This window comes from Ciconia boyciana, chromosome 2, assembly GCF_034638445.1.
Source record: "Ciconia boyciana chromosome 2, ASM3463844v1, whole genome shotgun sequence".
Classification (NCBI taxonomy): Eukaryota; Metazoa; Chordata; class Aves; order Ciconiiformes; family Ciconiidae; genus Ciconia; species Ciconia boyciana.
The window spans coordinates 155,191,870-155,213,691 of NC_132935.1; the positions used below are offsets into that span (position 1 = coordinate 155,191,870).

General features: G+C 37.8%; 1 long non-coding RNA gene across 1 annotated transcript; it reads right to left on the reverse strand.

The window, feature by feature from the left end:
• Positions 1–5,709: 5,709 nt before the first annotated feature.
• LOC140647168 (uncharacterized) lies at positions 5,710–10,999 on the reverse strand. The gene is made up of 4 exons (XR_012040684.1): positions 10,822–10,999; positions 8,854–9,044; positions 7,896–8,022; positions 5,710–5,832 (listed from the first exon to the last, which is right to left on the reverse strand). It is a non-coding gene; the product is annotated as an uncharacterized lncRNA (long non-coding RNA).
• Positions 11,000–21,822: the final 10,823 nt, after the last annotated feature.

Consider the following 21,822-nt stretch of genomic DNA (forward strand, 5'->3'; position numbering starts at 1 on the left):
CTCTGCATTTCCACAGACTTCAATGAAGTTGAGTACCATTTGTTCTGGTATACGTGAGAAAAGCAAATTAGAACCCAGGGATTTAAACTGCAGGCAAAAAGACCCTTCCAAAACCCTGAGCAGGTTAGGTTTTGAAATAAATCCTCATGAATGAGGGGAAAAAAGATAATATATCAGGCATTGTCCCTGTCTTCTGCCCTTCCACTCTTGTCCCATTGCCTCACATAAAAAAAAATTCAAAAATTATTTAATATTTCAAATAACACAAATATATTTAGCCATTTATATTCAAGGACTAGACTTGGTTGCCAAATTGTAGCTATGATTAATTAGCATTTTCATGTTATTTTAACTCTATTAAACTATTTTTTAAAATTGTCAAATTGTCTACATAATGGACAATCAATAAATAATTTACACATTACACCAACCACTTGAAACTCTTAGTGTATGTATAAGTGCATGTGAAAGAGACTTTGTACAAGAAGAATGCACTAAGCATACCAGAGAAAATGTATACTCAAGAGGAAATCTTTAGATAATAGTGAGATGTGATAAAGACATTCAAAACCCCTCGTATGTTCACACTAACATTGATTTGGTTTTATGCAGGAGATTGTAAATTGGTGAAACTCTGGAGAAGAGTTAAACATGTGGACAGAACTTCTTTGAGGAACATTTTGTTTCCAGCTATGTACATGAAAGGTATTTTATGAGAAGAAAGTTGCTGTAGTCACAGCCTAGCAAAGCAAACTTACTAATTAACTGCAGTCTGCACCACTTGCACTTAGCTACGTGCACTGGCTGACAACACAGCATTCAGTGCTGGTTTGCAAACAAATTTAAATATTCAGTGCACAGCTTCTGGGAAAGAGGCCATCTTTCTTCATGCTGTAGCTCTGGGATGTAACATTTATTAGTGACTTATGCTTATTTCTACTGGCTTTGTGATGCCAGGAGAGTTAGCAGTATTTTGAATCCTCTAAGTAAGTGCGTGTATGTGTGTGTGTGTGTGTGTGTGTACACAGTAGGAATGGGGAAGCAAAAGAACCACCTTGAGGGATGTAACAGAGGGAGGAATGTGAAGAAATGCCTGTGCAATGTTGGTTGGCAGTATGGCTGGCTGGAAAAAAAAAACAAAACACGTTTTGTGGTAAACGCAGGGTTTTCTAAATCTCTTTATGCTCTGTGTTGGAATGAAAATGATTTCTATAAAAAAAGTTCACCAAAAATAAATAAAAGCAAAGACTATCCTCACTCTGAGTATCTAATAACCAGCCTCAATGTCTTTCAATCTTCTCTCTTTCTCCTTCAACCACTTGGCCATTCTTTTTCTGCCAGGCTCAAAAACTTGACCCTCTGCTGATCCAGCTCCCCTTCGCTGTCCTTTTTTCCTACCCTCCACAACAAATGATGCCTTAATTTTTGTTGGCCCCTCAGCCTGAGGAAGACCTGCATTTAATCTGAAAGGGAAATGTGGAAAGCTTTTGTTGAACTGTTTTTTGTGAACTCTTGGAGATGACTGGTGTTAGCTTTATGCTGCATACTGCATCGAGGTTTCATGAGCAAAAGGGTCCTCCTTCATGCAAATAAATGTATTTTTTCCCCTCCTAAAACACTGCTCCTTCAAGCAGTTTCCTTCTCAACCTGTAAAACACTTAGAATAGTGACTCCAGCTTGATAGAAAGCATTAAATACTTGTATGTGAAAGCAAAAAAAGAAAGAATAAACCCAGGTTAGACAGAGTAAGGCTGAAGTATAGACACTTCTTTAGAAATCTGACCTTATTACTGGATGAATACTGTTCATCCCCAGGGATTGCCATAGCTTAAATCTCTGGACAATGAACAGAAATAATTTATAGACTCATAGCCTCTTTACTAGTTAAGAACAAATTTCCAGAAATTTTCCATGGCTGACCTGAAGTCATCAATTTGCCGCTTCTACTTCATGAAATTCATCGCGATTCCTCTTGTGTGTGTGCCCTCTCCTGCAAGCATGCTCCAGCTGGTTTATACTAGCCATGACTGAATTCATGCTTTCTAATAAAATTTGTGAAGGAGTATGCTATGATGCTACAAAGTACTTGAAGTGATAAATGAAGTGATCCTTACAGCGTATAAACTTCAAGATGATACGTTGTGTGTCTATAAATGTTAGGTACCATTATATGCTCTTCTAGGCCATGGAGACCATTTCTGCTCTTTAGTGTCTAATATAATTTGACTCTAATTTCCTCTACAGAAGGGATTAAACTGGAAGCACCTCCTACCTCCATCTCTTACACCTCTTAGAAGCATTTGATGTATGAGTTAATTTATTCTGTCTCATAATTAATCATTTTCTCTCTCATTGTAAAAATGTACAATGTCATTTACATTGCCTGTGTTCATTTTACCATCAGTATAGTAAGTGACATTTCCTGTAATTAAGTAGAAATATTACGTTAAACAATTAAGATGCACATATAACAGAAGTGAGAAGCGAAACAGAACCAATTTGCTGTAAACATGGCAGTGCCTACCAAGATGTTAACTTCTGTAATCCACACTTGAAGCTGCACAAGGCAAAGAAATACACATAATTGGCATTGCTGGCAATTTGGGAATTTTAGGTGTCCACCTTGAATCAACTTTAAAAAGCCACATGATTTTGAGGATAAGAGTTTCAGCAAAAATCACTACTGTCAGACCACATTGTTATTTATGCTGTCCATGTACTTATGACACAACGATGTTTCATGATGCTACTTCTGCTCTGTTGTGGACATTATAGATTTCATCAAGACCATCATCCTTCTATATTCTCTTTAGAATGATGGTAATAAAGATGAAAGATAGCCAAAAAGTGCAGGAACTACTCTATGAAGAACCTTGATTTGAAAGTACTATAAAAATTTTCATCTTAAAAAAAGAATATTAAAATCAATAAAAAGGGGTGAAAGAACAGAAACATATTAATGATAGGGTCATTAATGCTGAAAAACCCTGCAATGAGAAGATCTAATCATCAAGAGGATTATTCTGATTAATTAAAAAAAAAAAAAAAAGATCCCATGTCTCTTTTACCTCCTTTTTACTTTTTTAACACAGATTGAGGAAATCTCTCAAATGCACAGTTTATTGAACAAGTAATATACTACACAAAGCTATCAAGAAACAATACATTGAATATCCAATCTATACCTTTCAAAGGATATTAGACAGACACATAGAAGAAGTGGAACTATCATACTAGGTTAGACCTACAGAAGAAAAGACTCTGGCTCTATCTAAGCGTTAATACTCTCTTTGAGACTGGTCACCACCAGGTAAGTGAAAGGATTGCAGAAGACCCTTCTATCAAACAGGTGCAATATAACTTGTCCTTTCTGACAGATATCATCTGCTTTTGGACAGCAGCACTAGTCTCACTTAGGTTACATTGAGCCCTGGAGCACAAGGTTTAATGGCCATTTCAATAAGTATTATTACATTGCTTGCATATCATTTGTTATAACTCCAGGTACCACTGTTATCCATGGGAATATTCAGTCTCACTAGGAACCTTCATTGGTCTCATTTACTCTGAGAATGAATTCAATTACCTAATTACACACTGTAGAAAAAGTGTTTCTGTCTTGCTTTTTATTTTCCTTGTTGTTGTACTATTTATCAGAGAAAAGGGACATTCTCATTCCTCCATTTAAATAGCAGTCATCGGTTTCACACACTTTTGATGTTTGCTCCTATTCCTCTCCTTTATAAATCAAACTATTTCATCTTTTCAAACTCTCCTCTTGAAATTTTTTTCTTGTTTGTGATCACTCTCATTATCTTTCTCTGAACACACTCTAATACATGATATACAAATTCAAGTCTTGATTCTGCAAGATCCTTACCACTGCTTGTGACCCACCAGATACTTAATTTAAAGCATACAAATAGTCCCTCTGCTCTCAGTGGGACTTTTTATGTAATGAAATAAATGTTGAAGACATTGCTGGTTGATGTTGCCAGATATATTTTTCTGCCTACAACCAAAAAAACACACGCAGTTTTATTAGTCACCCTAGAAAAACAATCTGTGTAGCTATTGATTTCAGCCACATACTCACATGCTTAAAAATAAGCCCACAGTTAAGCCTTTGCTTCTTGAGATTAATGCCAATCTGCATATGTTTGTCCCCAGAAGACCACACACTTACTACATGAAAACGCTATGACAACAATTCGCGTGGAAACAAAGTGATATTGGGGAAAAAAATGAAAGAAAAATGTAAAAAGCAAACTGAATTATGAAACCAAATTACAGCTAAACACAATGACAATAAATACTTTTAGCCACAGGCAATAAAATATTGCATCATTAATAAAGCTAAGTGGAGAAAAATTTTGCTTGTCACTTTCATTTATAACTTAAATTTTATACTTTAGCCTTACACGTTAGCTCAGTGCATTACACATCTCTCAGGCAATTCCCCTCTGGCCCCAGCAATCATGAGTTACTGTGGTTTCAGAAAGTGGTGAACTGGGTAAATGGAAACTGATTTTCAAGGATGAAATAATGGCCTAATTCAAGGCTGTAGCAGTTTTAAAGGAAAGACAGTTGAGACAGAGAAATAGCAAGGAATTGATGATACGGAGGTTAAAACTGCAAGTCCTCATGGATGTGGGAGACAAACCTGAGAGGGACTTATGGAGCATACTTAAGTTGTTCTGAGATTAATCATTCATGAGTTTGCACATGCCGTTGGTAATGGATACAAAGAGTGCTGCTCTTGACCTTCCCAGTGACCCAAACACCAAGACCATTCCATGTCCTAACTTGTAGAGGCCATTCAAGAGACTCATCAAATTCAAAGAAAGGGCTGAAAAATTAGGTAAAAAGAGCTCTTCATTCCACCCCTTGGTTCCAAGAAAAGCCAGGAAGAAACAGTGGCAAATTATCTCACAGTTATGCAGTGTAAGGGGCTGGTGTACCAGTAGTGTTAGTGAAGAAGCACCTCAGTAACAACACATTTGGCTTTCTTTAATAGATGTAAACCAGACAAACCCCATTTATGGCCGTAAACAAGCGTTATAGCTGTTTGGGATCTTGTCCTGTCTTGGTATATCTCCAGTTAAGCATCAAGTCTGGGGAGATTTATTGGGTAGGGACCCAGTATAACAAATCCTTCACATTTTAACTAAATTTTTGAGGGAGAGGAAAGAAAAAGCTGAAGACAAAACTCCTGGCATTACCAGCTTCAAGACGAAGCAAAAAACTCACCTGCAGGCCTCAAGGGAAACAGACATCAATGGATGCAAAGAGGACTAATAGGCTAAATGTTAAGCTTCCCTTGAGATCTCCCTTCTACCCACCACAGAAACTAATCATTACTACCAACTCCTGTCCTTTCAGTCATTTAAAAGAATACGGCTTGTCTGCTAGAGCCAGACATTAGTTTTGGTTTTATGGTATTAGTGAGTGAGCAGTGAAATAGATCTTTTATTATTTTACTGCACTTATTTTCTTGTTCTGTGCTTTTATGTGAGGGCACCTTATGGACACCCTGTTGTAAACTGCAGAGTCGTTTATGGTTTATTCCTCTAATATGTTTCATACTGAAGTTGAGAACTCTGTTGCAGTAGACAAAATTCAATCTAAGAAAGTGAGCAGCCTAGAAATAAAAGAGAGAAGAAAAATAGCAGGAGGAAATTCACATCAGCTGCAGTCTAAAGACATTGATAAAGATTCTTAGGAGTCTTAGATTTACCGTCCAAGGGAGTAAATGGAAATGTTGCTCATGGCTTTGGGCTTCAGTGCTGGCACCCCATAACGTCCATTTCATTTATCCAGTAGCAAAAGAACCTTCACAAAACCATTCCAAAGTAAAGACTGTGCAAGAATCCTTGGAATTCACAAATCCATTGATTAAACTAGTGCTAGTAACAATACCTCTTTAATTGAAATTTTTGTACATACATATATATACACATTCAACAGCAACTGCAATTGTTTCCAGATTCTGAGTCATTCCCAGTGTCATTACTGCTATGTGGTTCCAACCTTCTTAATTTAAGTTCTGACTAAAACACATGGGGATTTCTTGGATCAGGAAAGATTGATACTGGCAGGCTGGAGATCAAAAGGAAAGATTTATTATAAAGATAAAAAAATGCACATCTGACCAGTATAATCTGAACCTGTTCAGATTACAAGAACCTTGTGCTAGGTCTTGTGTTAAAAATTACTGTTTGCTACATCGACTAATTGAGTTTGTTTTTGCAGTTAAACTTTTATCTATAAACAGTGTTAAAAAGTGTTTCTTATAACCTAAATATAGAATATACCTTTCCCTTGCCTATTAAATGCCATAATTGGCATCTTTATGCATTGCCAGGCTGTAAGGAATTAAGCCATCACATTATGTAACTATATACTGAAGTTCATTCTACTGTAAAATGTGCACGTATTTAATCTTAAACCTAGTCTTAATTTTTTTAAGTAAATATTTACATGTACTTCTGTACTTTATCTAGAGGGAGCTAAGCCTTAATTTTATAGATAGAAATCTGATTATAGAAAACTGAATAATTCAGTTATGACCATATACTTTCCCATAGGGTTTAATCAGAGATTACCATTGGCTTCAATGGGTGTGTACCAAACCATTAGAAAGGTGCATGAAAATTAGATATCTGAGTCACTTAAATCTGAATTTGATTGACTTGAATTTCTTTAAACAAAACTTTTCCCATTGAAACCACGTGATTTGGAACACATTTATATACCAACATATCCATTGGTAGGTTTTGTATCATTAAAACTTGTTTGCATTGGAATTTTGTGATCTGTATGTTTAAACACTGCTAATGGGGCCCAGTTTTAAGTTATTTTGTCTATTGAATAATTTGTCAGATACAAAAGCTGCCTTCTGACTTTGCACTTTATTGATTCTTACTGAATTCTCAGAGAACTACAATTCTGCACTCTGAAAAGAAAATGTGTTCCTCTTTCCTTATTTTTCTTATTATTACTTGGGATCAGTTGTAATTGTGTAGGTTTCTTCATACTGAAGAAACAGGCCTGAGCTACACAGGGTGAAACAGGAGCTACACAAAACAATCTTGAAAATGGGTGCTCCAGACCTCCTGCAGTTCTTTAATACTCTTGATATAAAGCACTGTGATAGAAACTAGCATTTTTGAAACTAGCACTTTTGATAGCATTACTGTACCAAAAAGCAACTCAATGGATGTCTCTCTCACTCACGAATGACTGTCTGAGATGTTAGTTTTGGTAGTCACTGATTTATGGATCAAGCTGTCACTGTTGAGCTGTGGTGATGCTCCTGTGCTTACTTCCAACAAACACACTCCTGAATAATCTTTGCTATAATTATAGATAGGTAGCTGAAGGCAAGAACCAAATAAAATAATCACAAGGAGGGAAAAAAACAAGGGAAGGGAAAGAGAAATGACCATTTACTATGAAGATCATCTACTGAATAATCCCCACAGACCACTGTCTTCGTCTTGAGCCCAGTCAATGTACCTCTAAATTTTAATATGGAAAAAATACTTTGAAATCTGAGCAAAATATCTAGTTTTCAAACTATTTGAGATGTCTCTCATATTAGGATCTTTCAGCATCTGGTCCACTGGGAACCCAATTTCATCTGGATTTTCCAAATGCAATAACATCATCTTAGTTCACCTTACTCTGTCTTATTTTCACTGTATTTTTGTCTGCATATCAACTTCTTAATGTTTTTTTTCATTATTCCAACTCATCTTTTCTGTTTTCCAAATGATTTTTTCTCCCTAATTCAGTATTCTCCTGCCAGCAGATACCTGCTTATCATCTCACATAACACAGAGGTCTCTAAAAAGGCTTTCCTGTGATGGAGAATTACCTGTGTCATGACTTACATAATTTTCATCGGATCCTGCCTCTCTTCACCATCCCAGGATCCACATGAGCATTTTGTACCAGCTATGCAAAGTATATATTGTCCTTTCTTCCTCACCGGCCAGCAGTCTGGAACAGCCAAATGGCCTAATCATGGGCGTATATAATTTGCAAATTAGTATCACATAATATCCTTGCAGATTGTTCTCATCATGTCTGTGATTTGCATGTACTTTTCTGGATAAGACTCATTAGAATTCTACAGTTCAGGATGTAGAGTCCAGTTTCCCAGGCTTAATGGAGTCAATGGGTATCTAGTAAACATAGTCAGTGGAGCATAGCATGCCACACCTCTTTTCCTGAAGTAAACTTCTAAAATATGTTATTGGTAATACCCTCTAAAAATGCCTCTGCCTCTCCATTGACTTTAAATGAAACTCACGCACCCACCCAGCTATAGACATTTATGGTGCGGACTTCTAAATTATGTGATGTGCATTCCCACTTAATGACCAGATCCTTGTTTTTATCAGAAGTCAGCAATGAAAAGAGTTAATATCACAATGCAAATAATAAATTATAAAACTCTCTAATAGAAGTTTTAGGCTGTGAAACAATCTTCTCAGGAAAGTGGTGGAAAACTATTTGTAACATCAGAACATAACCAGGGCAAAGATACAGAAAATATGTTTCTGTTATTAAAAATACTTACCAATGCTAAAGCTTCCCATTAAGCAGTTTCTTGCTACTGTCTAAACAAAAATGACCAAACTAGTCCAAACCCACAAATCTTCTATAAATATGTACCAAGTTTCTATTCCATATCCTCATACCACCACAAGACTGTTATGCTGACATAGCAACTGTAGTGAAACAGGGAAACAAAATAACAGAAACTGAAACTACGATACTGAAGACTGGCTCTGTTTTTTTCTATTGATTTGAGATGGAAGCTTTTATTTAATTGGTAATAATTACCTTTAATTGTCAGATGCAGAGTATTTTCTATTGCTGGTGTCCCTTGAGGCAATTAAATATGAACACTAGTAGGATGAGTCCTCTGTCTTTCAGGAATCTTATGTGAAAAATTGTTAGTTTTAATAAATGTACAGTGATTTTTGTGATTCAAAGCCCTTCAGATTCCTCAGTCCAGCTCTCTGTTTTGGATCCTAAAAGAAAAAAGGTCTTAAATCAGGCACAGTGAAGGCTAAAAGAAAAAACCAATGTAGAGGCTGTCCTTAGTTTTAAAGCACATATTTTAAAAAAATATAAATTATTTCCCTCCCCGAATTAAAAGGAAATATGAACACATATTTTCCTTCATAACTTTTCTTGGAAAAGTTATTCCCATGCCCAAAAGACTACTAATAGTGGTGGTCATCTCACTACAGTGAAAATAGTTAAGCAATATGCAGAAGTAATATGTTGTTATTTATAAATATTTATACTTATTTATAAAAGTTATTTATAGTAGTACTGTGATAGTAATCACTCCAGTAGTCCAGTAATATTCCAGGAGTACGTATTCCTGACAATCTTTTAACTCAAGCTTGAGTTTAAGCAAGTTGCAGCACTGCCTTTTTATTTCTGCAATTAAACAAGCACTCAACTACCCTGGCTGAAAAAGTTGTGATTGAAGGTTTTTTTGTCTTTTGGGCTCAAAATCACACAGCATTATTTCAGCAGTGGATTTGATACACTCTTCTAGCGCTGCAAAAAGAGCTAGTAAGGTTGTCCAGTTCTGTAGCAAGGAAACTATAATGTTATAACTTGAAATTTAACAGTTAAATGACAACAGAGGTAAAGGTCATCTATGTGCAACCATAAACAAGGAGCAAGCTGTCATCTAGAAATGACCTTCCTCGGAGAGTATAAAAATGTATGAGTTAAGAGATCAGTAGAACAACATCTTTTAGACACTACTACAGTCTCCTTTGAAACACTTGTAGCGACGGAGCAGCTGAGAGATGTTTCAGAAACACAAAAAAAATGTTACAGAGACAAGAAAAGTGAAATGCAAAGCAAAGTAACAGAAGAGCAGTAATTACTGAAACCACAGTGAAAAACACGATAAAACTCAATGTTCACCCAAAGGAATTTATTCTCAGTAAGTTTTTGACTTCACATGAGGGTTTGTCTTTGTATGTAAGAATCTATTCTTACATAGATTCATAGAAATTACAGCAGGTAATCAGAAGAGGAAAATTCTAGGAGATAATTTTTTGTTACAGGAATTAAAGGATTAAGCACCTTCACTCAATGATTGTGTTGTCGTACATTCCTGTGCAGCAGAGTGGCACATCCTTAGCAAATAGTATGGTCACTATCCGCTTCCCCTTTCTGAGAGCCCATCTTTGCTACTGGGCCCTTCATTAATTAATAACGGATAGGCTAAAAAGCACAATGGTGTCTCTAACAAAGACAAGACAGTCCAAGATATAGACTGAAATATCCACATGGTAGAGATGATGGGTCTGGTTTCATTTATTCTGCGGGCCAAGGCACACAAGCTCATATTCCTCAAGCTAGTCCCTGAACTGGAAGCACAACTGTGGCGTGCTCAAAAGCACTATAGTATGGCACTGTGCCTGAGTGAAGCCCTGTCAAGAGCAGAAAGGAAGAATACAAATAATTTATGTCAGTATCAGGAGTCTTTTATCTGGCCAAAGTGTGTAAAAAAGTGTTCATGAAAATAAGAATCAGAACCAATGTCTCTTACTAGATACATGCAAAGTGCTACTAAACCTTTCCAAAATAAAGACAGAGATTTTTAATGGCACCCATTGTGTTTTATTCCCTTCAATGTAAATAATAACCAAGAGACTCCTACCAACATGCTCAAACACCCTAATGCACCATTAGCAATACAATTAAATCACAGCAGCGTTAAACATCTCATCAAGAGCTCAGCCAACCTACAAAATTACTTTTCTATCCTTTCATTACCTAGAAAGCTTCCACTCAGTTCCTGTCCATCTAATTTCCTTAGCCATCTTTGAGAGTCCCCGAGTAACTGTAATGGAGCCATGGAGGATTGAAGGCATTGACAGAAACCCAGTACAGTCTGTTAAAGGTATTTGTCAATGCAGACACATGAAGAAGCACAGAGCTATACAGCTTTTCAGGCAAGTCAGATAAGGGAGCAATAACAGACTCTGCAGCTGTGTAAAGCAACTAATGCCTTGTACTTTGACTTTCTCTGGATAAAGCAAAGTCCTACCGATTACGTGTAAGTTGCTATTTCCCTCCCAATGCCTTTCTCAAGAACACTGGGCAAAAAATACTGCCTCTGAATCATACATATCAGAGGAAGAGATTACTTCCCTCCTGGAGAGTCAGGGCAGAAGAAACAGAACCGTGAGTCATAGTTCTTCCAGTCTGTGGCTGAGGTCTGTCACTGCTGGCCCAAGAGCATTTGCTCTACAGTAGTGAAGATGCAAGGCCACTTCTCTGCTGTGACTTTTACACAGCCAGTGGACAAGTGCCAGCCAGCAGACCTCTCTGGAGTACTCCAGCTGCTAATGCAGTTTCACTCTCACCCCCACAGACACAATCTCAGAAGGATCTATAAATAACCAAAAGAATTCACTCAATGCTGAAATAAACACAGGGGGCCAGATTGTATTGGTGTAACCGAGACAAGGAATGCATTTGGGTTGTTGGTGTTCATCTTACAATCAGATTGCAGCAATGTGCAGATGTCTGTAACACACTGAGCTGGCGTACCGTGGAGAAACAGAAGTCAGCCACTGTGTGATCTGTATTTACAGTTGGTAAACAACAAAACCAAATATGTATTCCTTAGTAGTTCCCAACAATGTTAATACTGCCTTCTGATCCAGTTTCTCTGAAAATGAGAAGCAACATTTAATTGTCATGGTATCTTTCTTTTCTTACACTTGGATTCATGTACTCTGAAGACCATGAAGCTAAACCATCAGCTTGATCTTCAACACTTTGGCCAGCTATCTACTCAGCCTCCCTAGTACTGCTTGCATCATCGTTTTGATAAAGAAGATCCAGAGAAAGAATGGCTGATTTCCCTGCAAAGAAGCACCCCTGAATAAAATTTAAAAAATGCTTCACATTCCCTCTGTTCAAACAATGCCTGCAGCCATAGAGTGGGTGACATTACTGAGAACAACGACATCTATTCAAATTTGTAAAGCAAGCATTTGATAGACATGCTTCCTTCGACACAATAACTTCACTGAATGAGCTGTTAGCTTATCTAGCTTCTATGCTTTGAAGTATACCGTTTGAAAAAGTCAAGCACATACCAGCAGTCCTAGACTCGAGTTTATTAGCTTGAGAAATGTTTTCAATTTCACACTGAAAAGAACCAAAAATGTGACAGCTTATTTTATTTGCTTGGCTTTTGCTGATTGAAAGAAGTGACAGTGAGCATTGATTTACCATACAGTTATGAGGAGATCTGCAGAGAGCGATGAATTTCTAAGAATCGTCTTTCTTAGTCCATGTTATATAATCTTATTCTTTGCTGTATTCACAGTTGACATCCCACAACACTTCAACCTATGGAAGATGTCACCCAACATAGATACATCATGTGCATTTGTCTAAAAGATCAGTGCACGCAGTACTTATCTCTCTATATTTAGGCCTGCAGCTAATGTTGATGCCACTAGAAATTATTTTATCAAGTAAATCAGTCATTCAGATATTGCTGGCTATGAAAAAATTCTGGTTGGACAGGATAACTCACAAAAATAAGTAAGTAAACAAGTAAATGCTCTATTTAAAAAAAGTTTCTAAATTACGCAGAAGTTACTATCTTATGTTAAGTGGGGAAAAGAGGGAAAGACCCAAAAAAAAAGACCTTAGCTGATCCTGATCAATCTTGCTTTGGGAAGGAAGATGCTTTTATTGATAACACACATAGACTGTGGTCCACACTACAGCTTAAAAAACATCCTAGTTATAATATGTAACAAAATCTAAATGATGGGATTCAATAACATTGCCAAATCACACTTATTTTGTTTGTGTAAACCTCAAGTCGTTTGCAATGCTTGCTAATTTTTGAACTTCATGGAGCCTGTTTTTTTAATAGAGATGTAGTCTAATTCCTTACAAGATTACAATACATTTTTTTGAAAAGCTGGGACTGCCAACACCATAAAAGTATTTATACTGAAAGGGAGAAATGACGTCCTTTAAGATCATCAGGAGCATTAAAAAGGATTTACAAACATAACAAAGGAGTTTACAAACTGTACACCAAATGTTGCCATTGGATTTGCAGAGATTCCAGGCCAATTTCCATTAAGTGAACACAGCAGCTCCACAAAGAATACAAAGATAGAAAGATATATCCTGCCCTGTTAGATATTTCTTAAGGCATTTCCTAACCATTTCTTCAAAAATCTCATCTCTAATCAGCTATGGAATACTAATTTATAGTATTTTAGAACATGTAATCGAAAATAGTTACAACTATATTGTGATATAGATACTATTTGCATGCACCATTTAACAATAGTCTCATATTTAATATGAGGTGATAATAATTTGAGCTGATTCTGACTGTTCTTCCATTGGGCTTGGAAAAAGATGGGAGTATCTCTATTTTAACTAAGACAGTGGAGCCAACATTCTTATTTTGTGATTAAAGTACTGCTATATCAGTGATCTCAGATGATTAGGGCTGTGTACAGACACACTCAAGTCAGTGTGTGGAAGAGAGACTTTGGACATGGCCTGTATTGTTTGATGCAAAGACATAGATTTTCAAAGGTTCGATTTTTTTTCCCCCAAGCAGAACAGGCCATTTGTCAATTTACCCCACATCCTTTATGATTATTTCAAAGTATTCTGATTATTCCATATTATAGGTTATATGAGAATTGTATGCATACTAGACAACTTCCAGCTGTCTAGTATTAGTCCAGTAATGGAAGTGCATAACTGAGCCAATTAGAAATCCATTGAGTTTTTATTGATAACAAGAGGTCTTCTGCAGCTAAAAATTTTTTACAGAACAAGAGGAAAATTAGTCCCATTGTAGAATAACCAAAATTTTTTTTTACAGTATGACAAGAGCTAAACATCACAGTAATGCCAGACCTAGCTTTCCAGGAGGAATACAGGCAATACCTAAACTTGGATAAATCTTTAAAACATCACATGAATTGCTTATGTAGGTTCAGTAAATAGATGGTAAAGAAATGGCTTTAGGCAACTATATAGACAGATCATTACAATCTAAATAGCTTTAATATCTGTATTAAAATAATAAAAAAGTGACAGTTTTGAATGATGTCAGTGTTATTTTTCTTGAGTACATTACAAAGAGCTTTCAGCATGCCTGCAGATACGTAAGTAATCATTACCTACACATAAAAGGTCAAGAACCATCTAAACTACATGGGTTTATACAACCCAAAGGTTTTGTTAACTATTTAATGGCTGATGATGATATTACAGAGCATCTTATCAAGTGAGTCAGCTGAGCAGGAAATCAAGAATGTTTCAACTTAATCCTTCAGCAAGGGCTGCCCTGCTCAGAAGTCCTGTTTAATGAACTTGTAAATTGCACTATAAAGTTAAAGGAAAATCTGACTGCTCATTTTCCTTGTTTATACCTTCTTTAGGAAACATCTGTTAGCCATTCTGCTGCTGCTTCTCCACCTCCCCCCAGCCCCGCTTTCTTTTTTCCCCTGCTACTATTATTTCTTACATTGCTATTGATTCAGGGATTGAAGGTTTAGGCGATCTTTTAGTCTTTAAAACCTGGCATTTCTGGGTTTAGTTGAGGTCACCCAAGCAATGAAGAAACTAACAACTGTTTGTTGGAATGTAACTGGGGGAAATGATTTTTTCCCCAGGGGGTAGAACTGTGACCTGATTACCTGACAGGAACAGAAGGGAGCTTTTTTTGAAACTTTTACCCCTCTTGCAACTGTGCCACCACATGTATACAATCCTGAGCTATTAGGCTGACGGAAAATGTAGTTTGAAAGCTCCATGCGAGCCTGACTGCTACAAAGCTGACATTTTATTAACAAGTGTTATATTTGCGAGTTGTGTAGCCCCAACTTTACTCTGGAATTTAAAAGGTCACTGCAGACACCAAATAAGGCTTCAAACCTTTAAGACCTGCTGTGAAGGACAGCTGGCATGGCACGCAGAACTCTGCCACAGGGCAATAAAAGAATGAAGTGAATATTTTAGCAGTGAGCTGTCACTAATTAACACAAAATTTATTTACTTGAAAGATAAATATATTTGGAAATGGTAAACGCTCCAGAAAGAATGTTTGGCCATCAGTTGTGCAAGTGTTAGTTAAGTAGGAAACACACAGGACGTGCCTTGGCTAGGATCTGAAGCACTGAGGCTTAGTATCTCCAGACTCAGAGACATGAAGTTGTTGAATTGGATGATGATTTCACACTGACTGCAGAAAATCTGCTGGTTACAGTGGAATGACCTCTGATTTACACCCTTTTAAAAGAAGGGCAGCATTTTCTGAGCATCACACCTAACACTTGCACTTTCCTGAAACTCCACAGCCCAGTGGCACCAACCCCCACGTGCTGTGGAACTCCAGCACTTTGAAACAGCAACACCAGAGATTTTAATCTAGTGGATTACAAATATGAAGTACTAGGAAAAGCATTTCTCCTACATTTGGCTGTATGTACTAGGCATGACAGCACTGACAGTACTGCCTTGCACTTCCAGCAGGTTCAGGGGTGTGCAGGATCTGAAGAGAGAAGTATAAAAAAAAAGTTCCCACTGATTTTTTTCTCCTTCAAGGATATTTCATATTGATTCTTGCTCACATAAAGTTTTAATATCCCTGAAATTCTGATTTCTGTGGGTTTTTTTCTTGTACAAAGGTAAAATAAAGCAGGGCTGAAGCTTTTTCTGCTAATAGAATAGTCTTACAAGGTTCCTACCCAGTCAAACAGCACATGAAAAAAGGCTGCTGAAAAATGGAAGGCTATGTGAAGTCCTGCACAGATATACTACCTGGGACCCGGGGAGAGCATACAAATATGAATAATTAATCTTTATAATTTGAAAGTGCTTCTTTGAGAATGACCTTTAAGAGGTACCACAGGGATTTCCTCTTGAAAGAAGTTCAAGATGGCCATGTTGCCCCAACCTTAAGCCAAAAACGTCTCCTTAAGCATTAACTATATTTAAACCCTGTGGTAACATAGAGACAACTTATTGTGGATTCCTTCACAGAAGACCACATCCCACGATAGCAAATCATAACCCATCTTTCCTGTGTGTTGCCACCAAGAAAATCATGTGTGGTCACGATGCCAAATCATACTCTCCCAAGTAACTCCAATACAATGCTTTAATAGGCACTGTCAGTATGCAATGGTCACGTGTCAACAAAAAATACCTTTGAGAACATGATTCCCAGGATATTGATGTACAGCACCAAACGTACTCAAGCTACTAAGTAAAAAGTCAAATTGCTGGACAAATGGGCCACACAGTAAGAAACTGTCTTCCAGCGTACATCACTCATGATTGCAAATTACCAAAGCCTTGCAGGCAACGGCAGACAATCGTTTTAAACTGTCTTGATGTGCTGCCTAGCCAGTCTTCAGAGCAACTGAAAAGCACAGGATCTCCAGGAAGGCATCTGAGACAGTGAAAAAGACGTGGTGCTTATCAGGGTGCTGACTGAGTGGATTCCACTGTGTTAACTGAGAATCCATCTGCTTTTGCCAGATGTTAAATAATTAACCTCATCTCAGCATGACATAATTTATTCTTAATATATCCTTTTTTCTTCAGACTCTTGTTTCAGTTTACACGATTAATCCAAAGCCAAGAAATAGATGTGAGCCATTCCATATGGCATCATGCCTTGTTCCCAAGTGAGAACTATATATTCACAAGTCTACCAGTAAGGTTACCTTGGCTCTTTGTGTCACTGGGTTCAATTGGAATCCATTTGGTGCAAAACCACTGCACTGGGCCTAAAACACAGTAGCAGTACCTCAGATCTTGTACAACTCCAGGACTGCTCAGTCTTCAATTTAGTGAAGCTTTTGGAACGCTTAGATGTCATCCAACAGAGAAAATCCACTGGAGCATTGCAGGGCTCTGGAGCTGCCCCTCCACTGGAAGCCGTGCGGAAGAGAATGTCAAAAATTTCTATGTCATCCTAAGATACCCTGTAACAAAGAAATTCACCAGTCACAAAATCTAGACAATGTATCACCCTTTTGAGTCTCTGGAATAACACACAGGGAAGATGAATGGAAACATGAGATTGGCCTTTTGTCTGCTTTTCCCTTACAAATCTTAAATTCAAACCACATTCTATACAGTATAATAAAACCTCAGAAGCACTAATGCATAGTCTATAGGACTGAAAAGAGAAGCAAAGAAGTGGGCAGTCTCAGAATGGTTTTCTTTGTAATTGCCTACTGCAGTTGGAATGAAACATTCTACTTAAATTATGCTTTATTCTGTATTTTTTCTTTTAGTTTCAAAAGTGCAGAGACACTGCTGAAATGAAACATTCAGACTCCACTCAGTGTTAAATGACTGAAGATGATGTGCTTCCGTGTAGTACAGTATCTCATTAAATCAGGGTCTAATCAAGCCATAAATGAAACGTGTCAAGGCACTGGCTAGCCAGACTGTCTCATTAGTATCTGACCTCCACTTTCAGGAAAAATCCATAAAGACCAACTTTAAAAGTGGGAATATTTTTGTTTCATGAAGAACATGGTGGTGAATAGTGTGTAGTTATGGTAGAGGGTTATCTCAATGCACTCAGGAAGGGTTTGAAAGTTTAATTCTGCATGATGCACTGTTACTTCAGAGCACTTTCAACTCAGATTAGCTTAACAGAAATTGAAAATACCAATGAATCTACATCTGAACTAAAAGGTAGGATCCATCTTCCTATTGATCTGTGTTCTGCTGAACCAGTGCTTGATTCCAGTAGTCATCAACCTCTGACTCTGAACCTACACATGTGAAGTCAACTCTGCTGCTTTGAGGGCTGTATTCTGCCCTGTATTTGACAGTATATTTGGAACCAACATGGTGAAACAACTGAATGTAGGAAATCCATTAGCAGCAGCTTCACAATTCCTTACAGCCTTATTCCGTTTCTTCCGAAACGTGTTCTTCCCCTCTGTTACCTCTTAGCAATGCCAAGGCTAGAGGAAGAGACATGAAGAACACAAAAATCTTTCCAGTATGCCTCTGTTTCAGGGGTGAGAAGAAAGATATGGACAAATTCAGCATGACTGAGGCTAAATATAAACTCATCCTTTATTTCTTTGTAAATGAACCTTGATAGAAATCTTCAGCATCTTCCATCTCCTGGCCACTGTCTCTTAATTATAGAGCTCCCACTAAGATCTTTTACAATAACTGTATCAGAAGATGGCAGACAATTCTGATGCAGATAGTAGCAAAAATCTGACATCCAGCATCTTGCACAGGAGGGCAGGATTGAGAAATAAAGCCCAAAAATTCTTATAAACATTATCATGGGTTATTTAAATGTTCAGATAAAGTAGACATGACCTCAATCCTTAGCATCTCCTCCAAAAAGCACAAAGAATAATAATAAAAGTTGCTGATAATACATGATATTAAATATAAGGGAAAAGTGTAAGACACTCACTGACCATTTTGGAGAGCTGCAGGACTGAAACGACCTTTTTGTAATGTTGGAAAGTTTTCTAAAAAGAAATGTTTAGTTTCATAAGCAGAGAGCTTAACTCCCAGCATTACAGAAGTCAGTGGGAGTTCTGCCATTGACTTAACAGATCATGCTTTTTTAAGTGACTGAAAGGGAGGAAAGCATGTAACAGTTAGCATCTGAAAGAAACGAAAAGAGTGTTGAATTTGCTGGAAGATGTCCTGGAAGAGTAAGGTTGCAAACATGAAGTATATGTGTAATTTGAAGCAAAGGGGCTTCTCATGTGCATAAAGCTAAGAACGTTTCCAAGTCGTCATGGAATTGGGATCTTGAACATACTTAAAGAGAGGTCATATGTGTATGTCTGCTTGGAGGACACCCCATCACCACGTCTGTCACTTCTTAGATTTCATTAAGAGACAGCTATTACATTAATCTTGGTATCAATAATACACCATAACTGAATCTTTTTCTTTTTTCTTTTTCAGCTTTTTGGGATTTTTCTCTTCATTAAACTTCTCTCCTTCCCCCCTTGGAAATGAGAATCTTTACATTAAGAAAGAGGATTCAATAACTATTATGATAAGTTAATTTAATGCACAGAAAATCTTCTTACATCATGGTGGGTGGCCAAAAATTGAAAAATTTTTCTATCAGAAATATCACTTAACTTTGTTGGTTTTCTGGTATCACTACCTTGTGCAGTACTTGGCTTTATTTTTAAATGCGTTGAAGTTTTCTTCCCTCAAAATTAGAAAACTTCAAAACTAGTATTCCTACAGTGCAACAAAATTTGCTCTTTCTGGAGTACCTTTTCAAGACAGATCACATTTTAAAAAAAAAAAAAGGGTGAAGTATACCAGTGAAGGTTGTCCTGTGTTAGTTCTAAAAATTGAAACAATCACACAAAATAACAGAGAAAGACTAAAAAATGCAAAACAGGTAATAAATTGTATTTTTCTGTTTCCAGAGCTAGTTTCTTTTTTTAGAAAAGGAAAGTTGCAAATGACAAAGTCTCCCCAACTTCCAAGAGCAATGAGTGATATACGCCAATATTAGTAATACATTTCTGTCTTGGGAAATGGCAGAAGTTAATCAAAGCAAAGTACTGCTGTTGCAGTCACTGAAGCATGTGCCTGACTAGGTATAAGAACTGGTGTCCAGTGTGTGCTTCATGTCCATGGGCTTAGCTGCAGGCTTGGGACCTACATTTCAGTAAGTCCTGCCCATATGCCTGTTATAAATACTGCTTTAGTTCTGCTCCTGTGAATCAGAACAGCTGCAGGTTTTCAGAATTGCATGTGAGATGTGGTGTACACAGACACACACAAAAAGTAGCTCCCCATTTAAGGAAATAAAAATGCCCTTATAAATGTCCAATGCCGTATCAGCAACAATACGTGTCAGCCAACATTATCGCTTTTTTATCACAGCTGTACTCTTTATCATATTTGAATACTGTCTCTCCTCATCAGTGTAGTTCTCCTGCTGCTTATCCCTTTGCTCTATCTTTGCATTCTCTCTGTGTAAGTATAATAAATGTGTTTTATGACTGGTATTTCAGCCAGCGAAACCAGCAATCACTCCCTGGTGCTGGCATTTCACCTTTGACTCAGCACCCTGGAATCCTGCTGGATGCTCTGACGTTCTCAGGCTGCAGCACTGGCTGCACCCGAGCAGGGGACAGGTATCAGACGTGTCACCAATGACATCACCAGTGACTCTGTACACACTGCTGGCTATTACTAAACGTTATTTGTTCCAGCGATGCTACAAGGTGGACTACGATGCTATTGAGTACCAGTCAGGGTTTAAAAACATGTTTCAAATGTCCTCATCACATTTTTTAACTTTTGTAAGAACGGCCAAATCTTTCCTTCTTCCCGTCTCTTCCCTCCCCCTGCCAAGTCATGTCACTGATCAAGTGACATGGGAGCCATCATGTGACTATTGGAATCCCATTCAGATGGTCTGAAGAGGGTCTTTATGTAAAGAAAAAAACCACAAAGTAAAATATTCTCCAAGATTGTTTCAAACATTCAGTTTATCTCTGTGTTGTTGGAATGTTGTTTTCAGAAAAAGGCTGAATCTGCAAAGCTCCTTTGAGTGCTAGCCCTGTTAACTCCCATGAGTTTGTCAGGAGTCTCGTGATACTTGCTGTCCCACTAAAAGCCTCACTGCAGCACGGAAAATATTAGAGAATCCACTATTCCACGATTGAACAAACCAAACTCAGGCTTCACGGTTGGGAAGAAAACTCACAACATGTAGACCCTAAAGCTCAAAAAGTCAAATTCATAAATTTGGGAGGGAGAAGGTGGAGGCAACTTAGAGGTTTATGTTTGTTATCGGCAATATTAGCACGTGCCCTGGGCTTGTGGCTGCAGTGTATGTGATGGCCCTGTTACAAAGGCAAAGGCCAGCAGCAGAACTCAGACCCAGATGTATTTAAAATTGCAAATGTCCTGAAGGCTGGGCTCGGCCCTGTGAGGACAGCACACAGTCAGAAGTGGTGTGAAGCTGCCTGTCATCAGAACAAGCAAGACAAAGCCCAGCCCAGCTCGTAGGCATGAAAAAGCTAAGCAATCGCTCACTTCCCCATGGGATAGGCAAGATGCGAGAAGGAAAAAGAGTCATGGTGTTGCATCACTCGCTCCCTTATCCGAGGAGGAGGAGGACTGGCAACTCGCCAGGACCTTTCACTCTATTTTTTTTTACACTGTACATGCAGAAAAGAAAAAGGAGGAATCCAGCCCTCAGGTTTGATTGCTAATAGGTTATCGCATAGTGACTAGTGAAAGGCATGCCTTAAAAACATCAACATTGGCACCTACTACTTTGTTTTGCAAAGGACTTCATCCTGTCTCCCCCTCCCCCTCTTCCACATGCACACGCACACACTTCTGGCATTTTTCTGTTCCTGTCTTTGTTTTCGTTAGTGATATAAGAATGCATCCAGCCTCATTTTCAACATGTTTTCTTAAACAGTGCAGACAGACTTACTTTCCTAAATGCCTTTCACTCGCATTCTAGCTAAAAAAGCTGGTAAAAAAAATTGAGAGAGAGAGAAACTACCTCTGTCCCACAGCAACTGTGGTAGGGAGAGTTTTTCAGCCCTTAGAGGTCCCTAGAGAACTTTGAACACATTTACTAATATCAAAGCAGGGCAATAGCTTTTCAATGACATCATCTTCCCACTCCCTGTAACTGAGAACTCACCGTTCCCTGAACTAAATAGAGTCAGGAGGTTTGAGTGCCAAAGGTCTTACACCACAGTTTCACCTACAAGT